The 21,358-nt window shown below is 42.4% G+C and overlaps 1 pseudogene; it reads left to right on the top strand.

The window, feature by feature from the left end:
• LOC133503548 (PH domain leucine-rich repeat-containing protein phosphatase 1-like) overlaps nucleotides 1-21,343 on the top strand; it is a 74,903-nt pseudogene extending 53,560 nt beyond the window's left edge.
• The last annotated feature ends 15 nt before the right edge of the window (nucleotides 21,344-21,358 follow it).

Here is a 21,358-nt window from a genome sequence, read left to right as displayed (position 1 = left end):
GAATGTAGTCACGATGTTATTATTACAGTAATTCTCTACCAATCTTTGGCGTGCCGAATTGAGGTGGTCAACGGTCTGGATGTGGCCCACGGGCCATAGTTTGCCTACCCCTGGATTAGTGCCTCTGATCCTGTCCATTAAGAGGAGCCAGACAAGGTGTTATGATTCCCAACCTGTTGATGTTCTGGACAAGTATCAACGCAAGGAGACCCAGCGGATGACCCAGGACACGCTGGAGAGACTGTTTCTCGACTGGCCTGGGAATGCCTCAGGATCCCCCTTAAAGAGCTGGATGAAGTGGCTGGGAAAGGGAAGTCTTGGCGTTCCTGCTAAAGCGACTGCTGTGACCCGATCTCGGATGAGTGGTAGACAATGGATAGATGATGGATAATCATTTTTGGGCACATACATACTGTATATATCATAGGGCTCTTGGGGGATCAGTGTGGAGTTGGGGGGGTTGTTGGCATGAGACTGGGTTTCAGCATGTACATGCTGTTTTCTGGTCTGTGTGGTCTGATTGGGGGGAGAGGGTGTTGGGGTGTTAGGCAGTAATGTGTAAGTAGTAAGTAATGTGTGGCGGCCCTGCTATTGGGGGTGCTGCGTCTTTACAGAGTTATATGGTGGTACCCCTGGGCTGGATGAGTGCTTGGCGTGGGGTCTGCCCTTTCATTGCTGCAACTTTTTTTTGGCATATCTATCACACAAAAGTTTTAAATCATCAAACCAAATTTGATATCAGAAAAACCAAGGAAATACAAAATGCAGATTTCACATGACAATTCAATTTACTAAGGCACAAAAAATCCAAACCTCTCTGACCCTCTGTGAAAAATTAACTGCCCACTGAACCTAATACAGGTTGTGATATGCAAAAAAAACCCAAACAGAAATCAGGAGAAGGCAAATACTTCTTCACGGCACTGTAAATAATTCTGGTGACTTGGTTTTGTCTGATTTGGCTTTAGACAAAAAAAGTATCAGTGTATGTAAACTTCTTGCTTCACCTGTATTTTACAATTAGAATCCTATTTTGTTATTTAACGTGGGACTGGTTTTTGTCATGACATTATACATCACATATTTTATCTCAAGTACCGTATTTTCCACACTATAAGGTTCACCCTAAAAGCCTTTAATTTTCTCAAAAGCCGACTGTGCGCCTTATATATGGATAAATATTGAATCTTCAGTGCAGCTCTATCTAATGGATGTACAATGTAACCTCTGCCTCTACTGCAGCGTCTATTCTATGCGCCTTATGATGTGGTGTGCCTTGTATATGAAAAAAGTTTTAAAATAGGCCAGTCATTGAAGGTGCACCTTATAGTGTGGAAAACATGGTACACTTTACTATTGTAATGGCCTTCTGACTGGGCTCCCCAAAAAGAGCATTAAACAGCACCAGCTTGTTCAGAATGCTGCAGCTCTGGTTTTGACCAGAACAAAGTTGTCAGAGCATATACAGTGCCTTGTGAAAGTATTCTCAATTGCCTTCAGGCAGTGAGACAAAAAATGAAACCTGTTTTTGCATAGTGAATGTAAACTTTAACTCTACTTCTGTTTCAGCTCTCAGTAATTTGCCATGGTGTTGAATGAATCTTGCACGACTTTAATTATTGTGCTACAGTTGCAGTCTGGCATGAACATTAGTGCAGCTCCATATGGCCATTCTTCGTTTAATTATTTCCTCAGAGACCGTCTTGGGGAGTGTACCACTCCGTGTTGCACGTATCCTGTATAACTGACTAAAACTGCAACTCATGCGGAGTAAGTCAAGCTTTGGTAAACAAGGCATTGCAACTGTTAACTGAATGAACTAATGGAGGAGGGAGTCAATGGCCTGACTCAGTGATTGGTTAAAGATCAGGGTAAAGACTACAGCCAGATGAGCCACAGTCACTGTCAGCACCTCAAGAGAGATCCAGTAAGGGCCCAAGCTTTTCTCTGTTTCACCTTGCAGTGTGCCACTAAGCTAATGCATCTCTGCTGTGAAGAAGTTCCTCTTGTGGATTGGTGGGTGTGCTGAGGCAGATTCTGGTGATGATGCTTTAAATCGTCCAAAGTGGTTAAACGCCTTAGCCAATTGGATACTGCTGACATAGTGCTTGGACTCTAGTTCGTTTGGTGACGGAACCTTGACCACATCTGCCTGGAGATTTTTCTGTCAAAGCTCAAGTTACGTTGACTCGCAGTGTTGTACAGCTCCTTGTCATCACAGATGAAGGCCCCGTTCTCTCTGTAGTGTACTGGACAAGTACTGCACCTGGTTTGTTGTTGTTTTGGATGCTGGTGCCCTCTTCTGGGATGTCTGGGCAAAATTTGACATATTCCAAAATTGCTGCTGTGTATTGCTCGGCCATCTTGGAAACTCATGGTTAGAGTCAACAAAAAGTTTCAAAGTAAGAGTATTGTAACCATCCATTTGAAGTTCCATCTCAACCACCAAACGTGGTATCGTTTAGCTACAAATCCATTTCAAATCTATTAATTGCCCATTGTTCATTAAAAATTCAAACTAGATTATTTATTTACCGGACCCAAAGTACAGTAAGTAAATATTTTTGTTCATCCTAGGTTGCTATCTATTGGGAGCCTGAGAAAGTTGCGAGCAGGCTGGAATGCTCTAAGTCACCTGGGTGAGATCCTGGAGAGATCACAGCTCGAAATCTTGGACTTGCAGCACAACCATCTGAATGAGCTTCCAAGCAACCTCTTCATCAAGGCCCAGAAGTGAATAGATCCCTTCCTTTATTTTTCTTTTAATTTCTTCCCTTGCAACTACACTAAAATTGATAGTGCACTGTTTTATGGGTTTTATTACAGTTTGCGGTATCTTAATATCTCAGCCAATAAGCTGGAGAGCCTCCCCGATGAAAGCCTATCAGAGGACAATTCAAGCAGCCTGGAGGAATTCTATATGACTAACAACAGCTTGACAGACAAGTGTGTCCCTCTTCTGACTGGACATGTCCACCTCAGAGTTCTTCATCTCTCTTTCAACCAGCTGCAGAACTTCTCTGCCAGGTAAAATAAAAAAAAAAATCTCGGACGTCATTTGTCTCAAGACATCATCCTGATTGAATAAATGGCCTTGACATGTGTTGCATTTGACTTTGAAATTAAAAACACCATTATAAAGTATGTGACTTTTTCATGCTTGTATTTTACTTTTTTTTACTTTGAAAATACATGAATCATTCTTCAAAGGGACTCCATGTATATCCTAGAAATCACTTTGTTGCTATGTGTTTGCAATTAATGCACAATTTTACAATGTATTGTATTTCTAAATATTTGCATCCATTTCAAACTAAATTTGCAATATAAACCCCATGCAGTAACTAAAAAAATTGCATTTATTCCTGTAGGAAAGAATAATGACCCAAATCATACTGTGAAAGTAACAAAAGCATTTTTTAAGGCAAAGATGTAGAATGTTATGCAATTTCCAGATCCGTCACCTGACCTGAATCCAATTCACTATGCAGAAGTAGTTTCAACAACTGTTACAGTAGAAGACTGGCAGAGTATTCCCAGGGATATCCAGCTTCTGGTTATGTCTATGTAATCTGTGACTACAAAGGATTTTGCAACAAAGTATTAAAAAGTGACATTTAGATTTGCGATTTATTTGTCCCAATGCTTTTGGTCCCTTAAAAAGTGAAGCATATATACAAATTATTGTAATTTCTACACCGTTCACCCAATTAGGATGGAAATACCTTCAAACTAAAGCGAAACGTTTCCAGTGTCATTTCGGTTGTCTGTTGTGGTGAGGTGCTGTGCTCGAAAACAAAAAGAAGATCATTTTGTGAATGTCCCAGTATTTATGGACCTGACTGTATATGATGTAACTGAATTCTGCCCCCATGTAGTAAACTGGCACAACTGGAGCATCTCGAGGATCTAGACCTTAGTGGTAATAGACTGAGGGCTGTGCCGACAACCATCTTGAACTGTCTGCACCTACAAACACTATCTGCACACTCCAACTGCCTCAATGCCTTTCCGCCAGTCTTGCAGCTGCCTGAGATCAAGGTTAGTAGTCACTATGTACAAGTGTCGCTATTCCTTGGAAGGCATACATTTTGAGAGAGCCTTGGTGAGACAGGTAAAGAACATCCTGAAGATCATGCTGGTTGAGCTCAGACATGCACTTGGGAGATAGGGGAAAGTCAACCATCACCATAGCCCTCCACCAATCGGGGTATTATGGGAGAGTGTCCCGACAGAAGCCTCTCCTCAGTACAAGACACATGAAACCCTGCATTTAGTTTATGAGAGAAGACCTGATGGACTCCAAGATGGTGAGAAATAAGATTCTCTGGTATGATGATACCAACATAACATGTTTAAGCTTTAATTCTAAGCGGTATGAGTGGATAATAGCAGGCAGTGCTCAAAACCTGCCTCATACAGTTATAACAGTGAAGCATGGTTCTGGCAGCATGATGTTATGGGCATGTTTCTCAGTTGCAGGGACAGTACGACTGGTTGCAATCAAAGAAAAGATTAATCCTGCCAAGTACAGGGATATCCAGGACTTTCACCTTCCAACAGGACAATGACCTTCAGCACACAGCTAAAACAAGTGCCTTTAGAAAAACTCCATGACTGTTCTTAAATGCCCAGTAAGGGCTCTGACTGAAACCCATTTGAGCATCTCTGAGGAAACCTGAAATGGGCTGTCCACCAACGTTCACCATCCAAACTGATGGAACTGGAGAGGATCTAAAAGAAGGAATGGCAGAGGTTACCCAAATCCATGTGTGAAAAACGTGACTCATGACCAAAGAATGCTTCTACTAAATACTGAGCAAAGGGTCTGAATACTTATAGCTCTGTGATCGTTCAGTTTTTCTTTTTTAATAAATCTTCAAAAATTTCAGCTATAAATATGGGGTGCTGTGAGTACATTTGGGGGAGGAGGAGAGATTTTTTGCAAATGGCTGCAATACACATGAAACATTTAAGGGCATCTGAATACTTTGTCTCCACTGTATCTAAAATCAAATCATCACTTTAATTTATATGGACATATGTACTTATGCCCACTTAAACCTCTGCCACTTCTGGAACAATCCCTGTAATATTTTGGATTTCATGGACTTCAAAGGCCTGGCTCCAAATCCAGCCTCGCATTTGTGGAGTTTGCATGTTCTCCCTGTGTGGGTTTTCTCTGGGTACTGTTTTCTTCCCACTTTCCTAAAACATCCTTGATAGGTTAACTGAAGTCTCTAAGTTGTCCATAGGTCTGAATGTGAGTGTGATTGGTTATGTGCCCTGCAATTGGCTGGCGACCAGTTCAGGGTGTACCCTGCCTCACCCCCAAAGTCAGATGGGATAGGCTCTAGCTCACCCATGACCCAAATGAGGATAAGCAGTACAGGAAATGGATGGATGCATAAACGTCAGTGTTTTTCCTCAAATGATTCTCCCAGTATCCATGCTGCACCATCTTAGCACAGAACACGCAGGCACATGTACTTATTTAAGGACTATAGACTGGCTGCCGACCAGTCTAGAGTGTACCTTGTCTCTCTACCAAAGATAGGTGGGATAGGCTCCAGCACACTCTAAACCCTAGTGAGGATCAGCGGAATGGAAGATAGATGACTGAATGAATGAAACACTATAATTCCTGTATATAGGTCTATATTCGTGGCATCTGGGTGAATTAGTTATGTTGTTTGGTTACTTCCTCCTCGTGTGATCAAAAGCAATATTTTGTTCTCCCGGGTTCCGGTGACTGATCACTCTCAGGAATCTCTGATGATCTCTAAGATTGGCCTTTAACCGTAAGAGAGTTCCAGCCGACCAGTGTCCGCTGCAGCACGATCAAACCTTTTCAATACAGTATATAAAAATACACCAGTTAAGATTCAATTTGTATCTTGATTTCTGACCTATTGTAAATGTATTTTTTTATTATCAATTAGCAGGATAGGCTGAAAGGAAAAGAATAATAATAAATATAAATGTATTCCCCTCCTGGATCCATAACCTAATTGTGGTGGAAGGGTTTGTGTATCCCACTGATCCTAGGAGCTACATTGTCTCACCCATGGCAAACATGTCCTAGGTGAGGGACCAGACAAAGGACTGCTATAAGACTCCAATGGTGACTCATATAAATGTATCTAGGTTTTCTTTGCCTGTGTGTGGGTCATTGGGGCCACCTCCGGAGCCAGGCCTGGCGGTGGCATGCAAAGGTGTTGGCCAGGCCTGCACTGATGGCACCCTGTTGGGAACAGCCTGAAAGTGTAACATGGGCCTCCCTTCCCATGGACTCGCCACCTGTGGGAAGGGCCATGAGGGTTAAATGCCGTGTGAGCTTGGCAGTGCCCAAAGGCAGTGACCTTGGCGGTCACTTGCCACTTCTTTGACAGGGAAGGAGACCGAGCTGGTGTGTGAGGTCTAGATGTTCAGACCAGCTTTAGTCAGGCTCGCCTCTACACCCGGCCTGGGATCTTGTACCAGCACACTTGAGAGGAGTTGGACTCTATTCCACTCTGGAGTTGCTCACGGTGAGAGCCACCCGTACATTGGGGTTCAACCCGGTAGATGAGAGGATAGATTCCCTCTGCCTTTGGGTGTGGTGGATGGGTTGTGACTGTACTTTGTGCCTTTGAATCAAACAGCAGTTTTGAGTATCCACCCTTTTTGGAGTCCTGCTGTGGATGCCATCATTCTGCTGGCCACTTCGATGCACATCTGCAATGTCCTCCCGATCAGAACCTAAGAAGTGTTGTGTTTTTGGATCCAAACATATTGTGAGGGTCTGCTTGAAACATCTGGCTGAATCCCCTGTTAGGAGTTTCAACTACGACATCTGACAACTTTGCTCATGTTCCGGAGGTGCCGAGCAGGGCATTGAGTCAGAGTGGACAATGTTCCGTGGCTCGATTGCTGAGGGGGATTATTTGAGCTGTGGCTGTAAAGTGGTCTGTGCTAGTTGCAGCGGTAATCCCTGATCCAACAGTAATCCAACAGTGTGGGATGCCGTCATACTGAAGGAGTCCTGTCGGGCCTTGAGAGGCTGTGGGACTCCTGAGGTAGCTGATGAGTACCAGCTGGCCAAGCACAATTCCGCCTTTGTGGTCGCTGGAGCAAAAACCCGGCCGTGGGAAGAGTTAAGTGAGGCCAAGGAGAGAGACTTCCAATCAGCTTTGAGGGAATCCTTGTCCAGGATCCGGTGTCTCCAAGAGGGGAATGCAGAACACCTATAACACTGTGTTTAGTGGGAATGGGGCGGTGCTGACCTTGACTTGGGATGTTGTGAGTTGGTGGGGTGAATACTTTGAAGACCTCCTCATTCCACTGACACGCCTTCCCATGAGGAAGCAGAGTCTGGGGTCTCTAAGGGAAGGCTCTATCTCTGAAGTAGAGGTCATTGAGGTGATTAAAAAGCTCCACGGTGAAAAGCCCCCAGGTGTGGATGAGATTCGCCTTGAGTTCCTCAAGGCTCTGGATGTTGTATTATTGTGGGAAGTATGGAGAGATGAGTGTCACAGGAAAAAGTAGTTGTAGTACTTGTGGGCGGTGTGGTGCAAAGGGTAAGATTAAATGCCCTGCAACTGGAGGATTTACTGCTCTGTATCCCTGCCACTATTGATGTGACCCTGGAGAAGACACTTAAGCCACATTGCCCATCAATGAAAGTAGTTGAACATCCTGAAGATGCAGTATGGCAGCCACATTTTCATCAGACTTCCCCAGAGCATCTGAGCACCACCAGAGTGCGACTGGGGAGTGACTGTATAATGCATGCAATTGTAAAGCATCTTTGAGTGTCTAGAAAAGCACTACATGAGTGTAATATTTTATTAATCATACACGACATGCGGGAGAGGGAGTCATGTTGAAGCAATTTTACTTTAGCTTTTTATTATATTTTTAGAGGTACACTTTTTAAAGATGTTTGTAAACATTCAAAATGTAATTATTGTTTTGGGAATGAATGACTCCGACCTCCTTGGTGTTTTTTACTCATTTACAGCTTTGCAGTGACTTTGTCAGAGTCCATGTGAATGGAAGGTACAGCTAATAAACTACACATTTGACGGGCGCGATCACGCCTGCCAGCCATCTCACTTGCAAACCTGCACAGTCGAGCATGAAAATCACGTGCGTAAAAGTTGTTACGAGTAGAAAAAATAGATATTGAAAGACCTCGTTTATTTTGTGTAGTCTTGACATTAATTTACGTGTTTATTTCATAAATGTTGGTAACAGAACAAGCCTGATACTAAACAATCAGTATCCACCCGGAAACAGGAAATGCAAGTAAACCGTACTGAGTATGTACAGAAGTGATTCCATTAGCATATGTTCCGAGCTGCTTCGTGTACTGCGAGCACATTTACATCGAAAGTGATCAACATCATGATCTATGTCAAAGGAAATTCAGTTACACCAGGGGTGCTCAATGCGTCGATCGCAAGGCAGTTTTGGTTGATGGTGTGATGGTTTGCCCCCCCCCCCCCAAAAAAAAAGACGTTAGACGATCATTCACCTCATCGCTTGATTCAGGTGTGGCCAATACATCGAGCGCATGCACATAAAGGCACGTTCTAGCAAGCCGGCCTCCTATTTACGAAAGTCGCAGTGATGTGCGCGTGCACCCGCACCCGCAACCCCCATTTGATCTTGGGGGAAAAAATCTGGCCACACAGGTAATATTTCAGTATCTATAATAAGTATGAGATTGTGATTTACTTTAACTTGATCTAAGTTCTAATGTTAGACTAGTCTGTCCATATCTAAATGCGAACGGTCATTTTACCCTGTGGTTTCATCAATTGATTCACAATAAATTATAACAATACATCTTGATGAAATAAAATTATTTGGATTATGAATATTTAGTTTAGAACTTGAATTTCTATTTAAAAATGTCTGTCAGAGTCAGTGCAGTGTCAATAAATTGGGATTATGGTATTAGGTAACAACTACATACTCGGGTATAACAACTCAGTAAATTATTTTAACGTCTTGAGATTCCATCGCCAATCACACCCGCAACTTTATATCTGCAGGCATGATTGATGGACCACACCCGTAACTTTAAATATGCTGGCATGACTGACCACACCCGTACATTTTTCAAATTTGGGTGAGTGAAAGTAGAATATGTCCTTAAATCGTAAACATATTTGTTTCAATTCAGATTAATATAAGAATCTAGTCGTGCAAAACAATTAATCTACTTTCAGACAGCACCCCACCTCCCAGCCCCCTAAAAAAAATCTTGTGAGTTCACAAGTCTGATACCCAACCAAAATGTCATATACAGTAGATGCCTACTGTGCCTAACGTTGTCTTTGGTCTCACTGTCAGTGCGTCGACCTGAGGTGCAATGAGCTCACTGAGATTACTTTGCCAGAGTCACTTCCACCAAAACTTCAGGAGCTGGATCTTACAGGAAATCCCCGCCTCAAACTGGACCACAAGAGCTTGGAGCTTCTCAAGTAGGAACCTTCCCGATACTAAACCAATAGTAATTAATTATTCACTGTAATAAATTTTCCCTTTTAATTTATGTAATACGCCCATAACATAATAACTGGCCATAAAGATTTAAAAATTCCTGAACCTGTAGCATAACTTTTGACCATTAACGTAATAATTTATTACAATATTAGTGGCTCATCTGAAGAAGAAAAACAAACCATCCCTGAGTAGCGGCAAGAGGTAAGCTAACCATATGATTACAAACCTTGCGGTAGACACTATGCTACACTCTCTTGCATGTCGTGAGCATTTTTTTTTTAATTATAACCTTTGCAATGTGATAATTGGATTCTATTACATTGTGATGTCTGTTTGAATTAATTGTCGAGCCCTAATAAGTGTTTAAACACATCTACATGCCCACACACGTACTGCACACATCTTAAACTCATAAATGCAGATATTTTATAGGCTACACATTCCGAGAGTGTGATGGATTTTTAATTTTCACTGTTAAGATCTGCACAATAAACGTTCTCAAAATCTCATCTTAACCCATTCGTGGGCAGCGTCACATTTTTGGGACATCATGATCTTCATGCATTATATCCTTCAGTATATCAAAATATTTGTTTTAATCTGATTCTGATTCTGGTTTTTGGGACGATCTACTAAGAAAACCCAAGTACCCTCTCGCGGGCAGTGTCCCATTTTTGGGACGAGATTATAAATTAGTAAAGTTATCGTATAACTTAACCATAAACGAAAAAGAAGTGTTATTTCCTTGATTGTGGCCTGTTAGGAGACTTTTATCTCAATAAGGCAAAAAATTAATGTTTCAATTTGTAAATAAAAAGGTCACTGCTTTATTGTATATTATTTGTAGTGACTGTTACTTTCAGCGAGTTGTATAATGTTGCCATCCAGTGTATGAATGATTCTCTAAAGCCAAATTTGTGAAGTACTACAGTTAACTTTATCGAAAGCTTTTTCTGCGTCAAGTGACATGATGATTGTGTTCAGATATTTACGCTGTGGCATCTGATTTTATTTGTGGAATTTATCATTTAATGAAACCTGTCTGGTCGTAGTGAATCATCGACGGAAGTACCTTTTCAAGTCTTGCTGCAAGGACTTTCAAGATAATTTTGGTATCTATGGTAATCAGTGATTAGGGCCGATAATTAGCTGGGAGAGTGGGGTCTGTGCGTTACTAATAATTGAAGTGAAGTTGTGTTCATATGGCTACTTACTTGACCTTTGTTGATCTCCTTGACTCTTTTGTGAAAAAGAGACAGTAGTATTTGCCAAAAATGTTTAATTGATTTGAGGGTTGTTCTGTCCATGCCAGGCGCTTGTCCCTATTGCATATTTTTTAATGCATAATGCAATTCTGCGATGGTTAAAGGAACATCAAGACTGTATGTAATTGAAGAACGTTTAGATGCTTAAAAGTTTCAATTTTATTTTAGTCTGAGTTTTGGAAGATTTATACAGTATCTTGTTAAAGTATTCGGCCCCCTTGAACTTTTCAACCTTTCGCCACATTTCAGGCTTTAAACATAAAGATATAAAATTGAATTTTTTTGTCAAGAATCAACAAGTGGGACACAATTGTGAAGTGGAATGGAATTTATTGGACATTTTATACTTTTTAAACAAATAAATTGAAAAGTGGGGCGTGCAATATTATTTGGCTCCGTTACTTTCAGTGCAGCAAACTCACTCCAGAAGTTCACTGAAGATCTCTGAATGATCCAATGTTGACTGATATATAGAATCCACCTGGGTGTAATCAAGTCTCCATATAAATGCAGGATTCTGTTTAAAGTGCAGAGAACATCATGAAGACCAAGGAACACACCAGGCAGGTCCGAGATACTGTTGTGGAGAGGTTTAAAGCTGGATTTGGATACAAAAAGATTTACGAAGCTTTAAACATCTCAAGGAGCACTGTGCAAGCAATCAGATTGAAATGAAAGGAGCATCAGACCACTGCAAATCTACCAAGACCCAGCCGTCCCTCTAAACTTTCACCTCGAACAGGGAGAAGACTGATCCGAGATGCATCCAAGAGGCCCATGATCACTCTGGATGAACTGCTGAGAGCTACAGCTGAAGTGGGAGAGTCTGTCCATAGGACAACAATCAGTCGTACACTGCACAAATCTGGCCTTTATGGAAGCATGGCAAGAAGAAAGCCATTTCTCAAAGACATCCATAAAAAGTCTCTTTTAAAGTGTGCCACAAGCCACCTGGGAGACACACCAGACATGTGGAAGTGGGTCCTGTGGTTAGATGAAACTAAAATCGAACTTTTTGGCCACAATGCAAAACGATATATTTAGCGGAAAAGCAACATCACCCTGAACTCACCATCCCCACTGTCAGACATGGCGGTGGCAGCCTCGTGGTTTAGGCCTGCTTTGCATCAGCAGGCACAAGGAAGATTTAAAATTGATGGGAAGATGAATTGACCCAAACACAGGACCATTCTGGAAGAAAACCTGTTGGAGTCTGCAAAAGACTTGAGACTGGGACGGAGATTTATCTTTGAACAGGCCAATGATCCAAAACATAAAGCCAAATCTACAAAAGAATGGTTCACAAATAAACGTATCCAGGTTTTAAAATGGCCAAGTCAAAGTCCAGACCTGAATCCAATCGAGGATCTGTGGGCAGAGTTGAAGACAGCTGTTCACAAACACTCCCTATCCAACCTCACTGAGCTCAAGCTGTTTTGCAAGAATGGGCAAGAATTTTACTCTCTCGATGTGCAAAACTGATAGAGACATACCCCCGATCAACTTGCAGCTTTAATTGCAGCAAAAGGTGGGGCTGCAAAGCTTTCATGCAAGGGGGCTCAGTAATATTGCACAGCCCACTTTTCAGGTCTTTATTTGTTAAAAAGTTTAAATATCCAATAAATTTCGTTCCACTTCACCAACGCACCTTATAATGGGAGCCTAATGTGCACACTAAATTCCAAAACTGTGACTACTGCAATGAAGTATGAACACACGCACATTACATTATTAGCATGCATGAAAGCTACAATACGATGGCACTCACGAGGCAGCGAGGAACATTTGCAATTTTACAGTGAAGAAAATAAGTATTTGAAAACCCTGCTATATTGCAAGTTCTCCCACTTAGAAATCATGGAGGGGTCTGAAATTTTCATCGTACGTGCATCTCCACTGTGAGAGAGATAATCTAAACAGAAAAATCCACAAATTACGATGTATTTGTGTGATACAGCTGCAAATAAGTATTTGAACACCTGTCTATCAGCTAGAATTCTGACCCTCAAAGACCTGTTAGTCCGCCTTTAAAAGTCCATCTCCACTCCATGTATTATCCTGAATCAGATGCACCTGTGTGAGGTCGTTAGCTGCATAAAGACACCTGTCCACCCCATACAATCAGTAAGACTCAAACTTGGAACATGGCCAAGACCAAAGAGCCCTGAGAAGGGTTGCATCAGGAAGGGCATCTGGCGTAAAAATTGTGCCAAACATATATATGCGTTAATCTGAGATGACACGCTGTGGCAACCCCGAAAGGGACAAGCCGAAAGAAACACACACTTGGTTAAAAAAAAAAAAAGTCCACTGTTGGAACAATCATTGGAAAATGGAAGAAGCTAAATATGATATATATGGTCAATCTCAATCAGAGTGCAGCCCCATGCAAGATATCACCACATGGGGTCTCAATGATACTTAGAAAGGTGAGGAATCAGCCCAGGACTATACACGACAGGATTTAGTCAATGACCTGAAAAGAGCGGGGACCACTGTTTCCAAGGTTAGGGTTAGGTTAGGTTGGTAATACACTAAGACGTCATGGTCTGAAATCATGCATGGCACGGAAGGTTCCCCTGCTTAAACCAGCACGTGTCAAGGCCCGTCTTGAGTTTGCCAATGACCATTTGGATGATACAAAGGAGTCATGGGAGAAGGTTTTGTGGTCAAATGAGGCCAAAATTGAACTTTTTTTTTTTTCATAATTCCACTTACCGTGTTTGGAGAAAGACCAATGATGAGTTCCATCCCAAGAACACTCGCCCTACTGTGAAGCATTGGGGTGGTAGGATCATGCTTTAAGGGTGTTTTTCCCCACATGGAACAGGGCGACTGCACTGTTTTAAGGAGAGGACAACCGCGGCTATGTATTGTGAGATTTTGAGGAACAACTTCTTTCCCTCAGTCAGAGCATTGAAGATGGCTTGTGCCTGGGTCTTTTAACATGACAATGACCCGAACCACGCAGCCAGGAAAACCAAGGAGTGGCTCCATAAGAAGCATATCAAGGTTCTGGCATGGCCTAGCCAGTTTCCAGACCTAAATCCAATAGAAAATCTTTGGAGGGAGCTGAAACCTGTCTGATCTAGAGAAGATCTGCGTGGAGGAGTGAGCCAAAATGTGTTCAAACCTGGTGAACAACTAGAGGAAACATTTGACCTCTGTAATTCCAAACAAAGGCTACAGTACCAAATATTAACATTGGTTTTCTCAGGTGTTCAAACACTTTGGAGGGTATCACATAAATAAATCATTAAAAAAATCATACATTGTGATTTTTTGATTTTTCTTTTTAGATTATCTCTCTCACAGTGGACAAGCACCTACGATGAAAATTTCAGACCCCTCCATGATTTCTAAGTGGGAGAACTTGCAATATAGCAGGGTGTTCAAATACTCATTTTCTTCACTGTACATCTTTCAGCATAAGAAGCTTACATTGGCATTGGCCCACACACTGACAGTGTAGGCAAGTGATGACACGTCACACTCAGTGTCATATCGAAACCAAATTATAATTTTATTTTTCATAATTATTAATGATTATTAATTATAATATAACTTCTGTTTTTATTATATTTATTTATTTTTTGTCTATAACTTTTAGAATCATGAAATCACTGGGTTGGTGGTCGTGCTGTTATTTTCTCTGTTTATTTATTTATTATTTTATTTATTTCTGTCTATTTATTAATCCGATGTCTAAAGGTGGGTCCGCCCCCCTCCGTTCCCAGCGCCAGTGAGTGCCACGGAGCCCCTGCAGTGTGGAGCCACGGATACACAGAAGCTTCTGGAGTCAAAAGCAAGTCAGTATATTCCCTTTTCAATTCACCTAGTCAAGTGTTTTTTTTTTTTTTGTTATAAATATTTTGCAATAAATGTAAAATACTGGGGCTTACTGTTACTCAATCCAAAATGAGATGGAAATAATTTATTTTGTGTTTCATGAATTCCAGGGATTTGATTCCCCACCCCCCATGTTGCTCTTAGGTTGTGTGTGGCAGCGCTTGCCCTCGACACGTTCTGTGGAGTCAGTAATGTTGAGGTGCCTTACCTGCTGCAGTGCACGATGGGAGATGCGTTAGCAGAGGAGCTCCAAAGGGGCCCAAGCCAGGGAGACTACATGACTAACACTTTCCTCACCATGCAAAGGTAGACAATTCCGCAAACAACTAAAAAAACACAAAAACGGCCCTTGTAAACAATTCTATTGCCCAGTTCTACTGACGAATTCTGTGTTGATCTTCCTTAGGAAATTGGGCACAGCGGGCCAAAGCTTGGGCGGATCAGCGGCTTTATGTCACATAAGACATGACCCTTTGCCTCTCGGTGAACACGGTGGCTGCTTCACCCTGAGGGCTGCCAACGTCGGCAGGTGCCAAGCTGTTTTGTGCCGAGATGGCAAAGCTATCCAGCTATTCACACCGTCAAAGAAGAGTTGGAGTGCCACAGGGTCCGACAGCATAATGCCATCATCACAGAGGTAACGATGACCCATGGATGAGCTCAGGTTTTCGACGTTGTCATATTGGCAAGCTTTTCTCTCACTGAACCTGACGGTATTGCCACACAGTCGTACAGTTTGTAATCTTTGCTGTTTTCTTTATTAGATGTTCTACAGGGTTTTTTTCTCACCAAGTCACTTTAGTGATTGATTTTAAACATTCAGTTGTGGCGCTATCACTGCTGTCCATACTTCGCCACAGCCCAAGAGTAAAAAAAAAGGCATCTATTGATGCCGACTGTTTGCTATTGCAATTCTCTTTGTTATGCTGGTTCATCCTTTCCATGCACTCACGGTGCCACAAAATGTGTTGGATTGTTTTTCTCTGCATTACTGTAGTATCAAAAGACCAGAATTAAAGAAGTCCGGTCGTTTGGATAAACAATGTTTATATTCTGTGAGCTAAACAGTGTATTCTGTGCTGTTTACAGGTAAGATACATGGGAGTGGGGGGGTCGTTGCTGCGTTTGTGATGCATTGCTGTCGAACTTGTATAGCATTTCTAAGTTCTGACACATTCATTGAACATGATAAAGCCTGCGCTAAAAAGAACTATGGGACAGGAAGAGAGTGTGCAACTTCCTGTTGCTTCACAATAAGAGCGAAAGGTCGGCAAGAGTGTTTGAGTGATTTTTAGGTTTAATCCAGCTGTAATATTTTCAATGTTTTTGTTTTGTCTTTCGGCTTGTCCCATTAGGGGTCGCCACAGCGGGCCATCTCAGATGAACGCTCATATTTGTTTGGCACAGTTTTTACGCCGGATGCCCTTCCTGACGCAACCCTGTTTAAGTGTCATATTTGATTTCTCTACGTTCTTGAACACCAGAATTAGACTAGAATTTACTTATTTGAAGTATTGTTTCAAAGAGTTTTCTTCAATACATTTGTTAGCTTACAGGCTATGTGATTCAGATTCGCAGAAGAAGCTGCAGTACATTGAAACGTATCACGTGTGAGAACTGTTAGCGGATGCTATTTATGTGCTGTGAGCTAAACGTGTAAAAACTCTACAGCCACTTCACAAAATTGCTTCCATACCTCCACTGGTATGTCATCGGGACCAACTGTCTTTCCATTTTTCATTCTGTTCAGTGCCTTTCTAACTTCTCCCTTAAAAGCCACTTTCCAGTCATTCACACTTGCCTCTTCTACTCTACCTTCTCTCCCATTTTCTTCATTAGTGAACTTCTCAAAGTACTCTTTCCATCTACGTAGCACACTACTGGCACCAGTCAACATATTTCCATCGCTATCCTTAATCACCTTTACTTGCTGCACATCCTCATTCAATAGAATACTAGCAGAAGAGAAGATGCCAGAAGAATGAAGAAAAAGTGTGCTAGTCCCCATTTTTTTAAGAACAAAGGCGATGGTCAGAATTGCGGAAACTATAGAGGAATAAAGATGATGAGCCACACAATGAAGTTATTGGAAAGAGTAGCGGAGGCTAGACTCAGGACAGAAGTATCTCCGAGGAACAGTATGGTTTCATGCATAGAAAAAGTACCATAGATACACTATTTGCCTTGAGGGTGCTCATGGAAAAGTACAGAAGGTCAGAAGGAGCTACTTTGTGTCTTTGTAGACCTAGAGAAAGCCTATGACAGAGTACCAAGAGAGGAACTGTGGTAGTGCATGCGCAAGTCTGGTGTGGCGGAGAAATATGTTAGAATAGTACAGGACATGTATGAGGGCAGCAGAACAGCGGTGAGATGTGCCGTTGGTGTGTCAGAAAAATTTAAGGTGGGACTGCATCAGGGTTCTGCGCTGAGCCCCTTCCTCTTCGCGGTAGTAATGGATAGGCTGATGGATGAGGTTAGACTGGATTCCCCTTTGGACCATTATGTTCGCAGATGATATTGTGATCTGCAGTGAAAGCAGGGAACAGGCGGAGGAACAGTTACAAACATGGAGGTACGCACTGGAAAGGAGAGGAATGAAGATTAGCTGAAGTAAAACAGAATATATGTGTGTGAATGATAGCAGCATTGAAGCTCCAGGGAGAAGAGATAGCGAAGGTGAACGACTTCAAATACTTGGGGTCAACAATACAGAGCTATGGAGAGTGTGGTAGGGAAGTGAAGAAACTGGTTCATGCAGGGTGGAACAGTTGACGGAAGGTGTCTGATGTTCTATGTGACAGAAGAGTACCCGCCAGGATTAAGGGCAAAGTTTATAAAACAGTGGTGAGGCCAGCTATGATGTACGGATTAGAAACGGTGGCTCTGAAGAAACAACAGGATGCAGAACTTGAGGTAGCAGAAGATGCTGAGGTTCTCGCTTGGTGTGAACAGGTTGAATAGGATTACAAATGAGGACAGCCAAAGTTGGATGTTTTGGAGACAAGGTTTGAGAGCGCAGACTTCGATGGTTTGGACATGTACAGAGGCAAGAGATTGAGTATGTTGGTGAAAGGGTGCTGAGGATGGAGCTGCCAGGCGAAAGAACGAGAGGAAGACCAAAGAAAAGGTTTATGGATGTTGTGAGGGTGGACATGAGGACAGTGGGTGTTAGAGAAGAAGATGCATGAGATGGGCTTAAATGGAAAAACATGACACGCTGTGGCAACCCCTAACGGGACAAGCCGAAAGGAAAAGAAGATAGGTCATGTCATATGTCCTGTACCTTGAAATTTTAAGGTTATCATTTAATGGTGTTTTGAGAAGATTTTTATCGACCGTTACGAATTTTCATGGGTGCCGGCATTTTGGCAAGTCACATGATTTATGTGTGTGGATGTCATGTATTACATGCGCAAACAAAGAAATCATTGCCGGTTTGTAGTGTCTTCACATGCGATAACACCACGATCGGATACGGTAAAATACCTTACTCTATCGCGAGATTTTGCCATAATTTGGATCGAAATAATCCGCGGAATGTTCGGTGGGATATTCTGCCCAGTCAGAAAAAGAATTATTTCAGGACTGGAAACCGGAGTGCCCGGAGAAAACCTATGCAGTCATGGGGAGAACATGCAAACTCCACAATTCTCCACACACACGTACACAAACAAAACTCCACAAAAAAAGAAAAAAATCTAACCCGGGTCCTCAGAACTGTAAGGCCAACGCTTTACCAGCTGAGCGACCGTTCCACTGTTGTGGAGGCAATATTAACTTCCACCAAACCAAAGATCAATTCATTATCACTTGGACCCTGGCCACCCTGTTGGCTTAAACAACCTTTCCCACAATATAAGGCCTACCTTTCACTGATGGATTCTACCATCCTTCATGGCCACGAGTGCTGTCTTCCTTGGGCATCTTCAGTGCAGTCCTCCACTGGCTGGCCTAAACGCACTCCAAAATCGATAGGATGGATGAATGGTGTGTCCTGCGCGTTGGCCTCCACGTAGTCAGACTTGCGTCATTCCCGTCCAAAGAACCATCTGAATATTCAACATTATTTACAGCCACAGGTTCAAATCTGTATTGACGTATTCCTTCGTCTTCCCGATCAACCGATACTGCTATTTCTTGATCAGATGAGGATAAATCTGAGAAATCAGTGCTGGCCATAATTGTGTCCCAACGTAAGCGAGCCTTTCTTGGGGCACGTAATGCATCTCATCCGCGCACATTGGTCATGTGACTCACCAAAATGGCAGCGCCCATGAAAATTCATAATTGGCGAAAAAAAAAAATCTCAAAACACCATTAAGTGATAGAGGATTAACCTCAAATTTTCCAGGTACAGTAGATATGACATGACCTATTGGATACATTGTTAATCCAAATGACCGGACTTCTCCTTTAAGTGAGACTGTCCAATGAAACAAAGTACAATATCAAGTCGTGCACTTTTTGAGGGTTTTGACTTTTTAATATTGCATGGCTTTATCCTCAACACTGCATATTTAAATGAACAATGAAAAATAAATATACATTAATTCAATACAAATGATACTTTGAGCCACAGGTACACATTTAACCTCAGGCTTCAAATTTCTCTTCCCTTAGGACAATAAAGTCAGTGGCATGACTGACTCTACCAGAATCATGGGATATTCCTTCCTGTGTCCATCAAGTACCCCCCGGCCTCATGTCTCCATGGTGACGCTCAGCCCACAGGATGAGTTCCTTCCCCTGGGCAGCCGAGGGTTGTGGGACATCTTATCTCCAAGTGAAGCGGTGGAAGCTGTTAGGAATGTTCCCGGCGCGCTGGCTGCTGTGAAGAAGCTCGTAAGTCTGACTCAGAGCTACGGCTGCTCTGACAGCCTCAGTGCTGTCGTCGTCCGTCTCAGTGTCACTGCAGACTGCTGCTCCTACTGCGAGCTGCAACCTCCACCTCCCAGTCTAGGTTTGGTTGCACACATGCAAGCTCACCCCAACCTGGGGAGTGGGGACATCATGCTGCCACCACTCTCTTTGGGAACGGTTAGTGAGTTGAGCAGTGAATTCAGCACATCTGAAATGAACAGTGAAGTGGGCTCCATGGCATTGTCCGAAGAACCACCGCCCCAAACTGAGTCAATGTCTTGCCATATGAGCCTGTTGGGGCAGACTGGCATGTGACGAGTTGCTTGTAGAAGCGAGGGATTCCAGAGGCAGTTTTCTGGCACACTGTCTGACAATGGGCTTGACAGCGAGGACGAGGAGCCCATTCCAGGGGTTTTCTCTAACGGCAGCCGTGTGGAGGTTGAGGCTGATGTCCACAGCCGGGACTTCCCTGCACCTCAAATACATTCGTACTGTAGCGCAAGTGATCCAAAATGTACCACTTCCAATCATGACTATTCACCTCCCCCCATCTCAAAAGCCCCTCCCCCAGTTATGCCATCCTCCCCCTCTTTCGGTGGAGATACATGATCGAGCACTCTGAGCCGCAGAGCTCGATGCAATGGTTCTGTGGCGTGCCAGGGCAGAAACCAGGACCTTATTGAGGAGGTGGCGGATAACCCAGTCAAAAAGAAACAAGGGGGATACTTTAATGCTCCTGCTCAGCCATACCCTGATGACCATCTGATAATTCCACTGGAGCTGGAGGACGAAGTCCGACAGATCATTGAACAGCAGCAGATGCAAACTCAGAACAAAAAAGTGCCCACCTACCAGAAACCTGCAGACTATTTTATCACACCACTCTAAAGGCTGCTGCACCACCGAGCGACTCGGGCAAACCTGACTGATCTGTAGCGCAGTGTGCGTAGTTTTTGACAGAATTTAAAATTTGAATCACAGGCACACAATGTTGCAGTCGACAGTCAATGAAAATGCACACAAGCTTTCACTCACACTGAAAATACATTTCTAAGATTTTTGCAAGCAAGACACCAAATGGTTTCCCCGCTGCCCCAAACCAAATAATAGAAGTATATAATGCATCAAATATTGTTTTACATCAATACTTCATGATATTCACAATATATAATGCACCTGTGGATGTAAAGGTGTTTTGCCTCGTCCGTAAACAAAATATATGTAAACAGCACATACATCACTTGGTATGTTCAAATAAATAGCAAATCTATGATAAAATATTGACGCTTTTATTTTGACCACCCTCCTCTTCATTGATCTAGATTTGATCATTTAAAAAAATGTGATGTCCACAACTGTCCGCAACAGGCAGGCCTTAACGCTTTTCTTTCGATCTGCCTTAGTGCGTCACGTTATCGTTATGTATGTTACAGCTTTCATTTGCACTGCTTCGTGAGAGGGTTCAGGTTTTATGGCCCAGAGACTTTAAAAAAATATATATACTCTTTTCTACTAACTCTGTGCCCAACAAAATGCAATGCAATTTTTATCACAATTAAGTTGGAAATGCTTTTTGAAGCAGAATTTTGACTTTTCTTTTATGGTACGTTGCAATATGGAAAGTTTTCTTTTCTTACTTCCTGGCTCTCAGTTAGTTAAATGTTAACTCCTAGGAGTTTAATTGTTTAAAGTGACTTGGTCACCGATGCTTGCTAATGTTCTCGAAGAGAAAAAAATCAGACGGCTGTTGTTCCACGTTTGTGTTCCTGTGAATTCATGTTGAACAATATCCTACTGTTCTAACCAGCTCATTGAATGTTGTCAGAACTGTTACATATTTCATCTGCACAAGAAAGTTACTTTTGCTGAATAAATGTGTTTGAATATAT

Source organism: Syngnathoides biaculeatus, chromosome 7 (genome assembly GCF_019802595.1).
Source record: "Syngnathoides biaculeatus isolate LvHL_M chromosome 7, ASM1980259v1, whole genome shotgun sequence".
Classification (NCBI taxonomy): Eukaryota; Metazoa; Chordata; class Actinopteri; order Syngnathiformes; family Syngnathidae; genus Syngnathoides; species Syngnathoides biaculeatus.
Note: the sequence above shows the minus strand (reverse complement) of the source record. Positions and strands in the feature narration are given on the sequence as shown.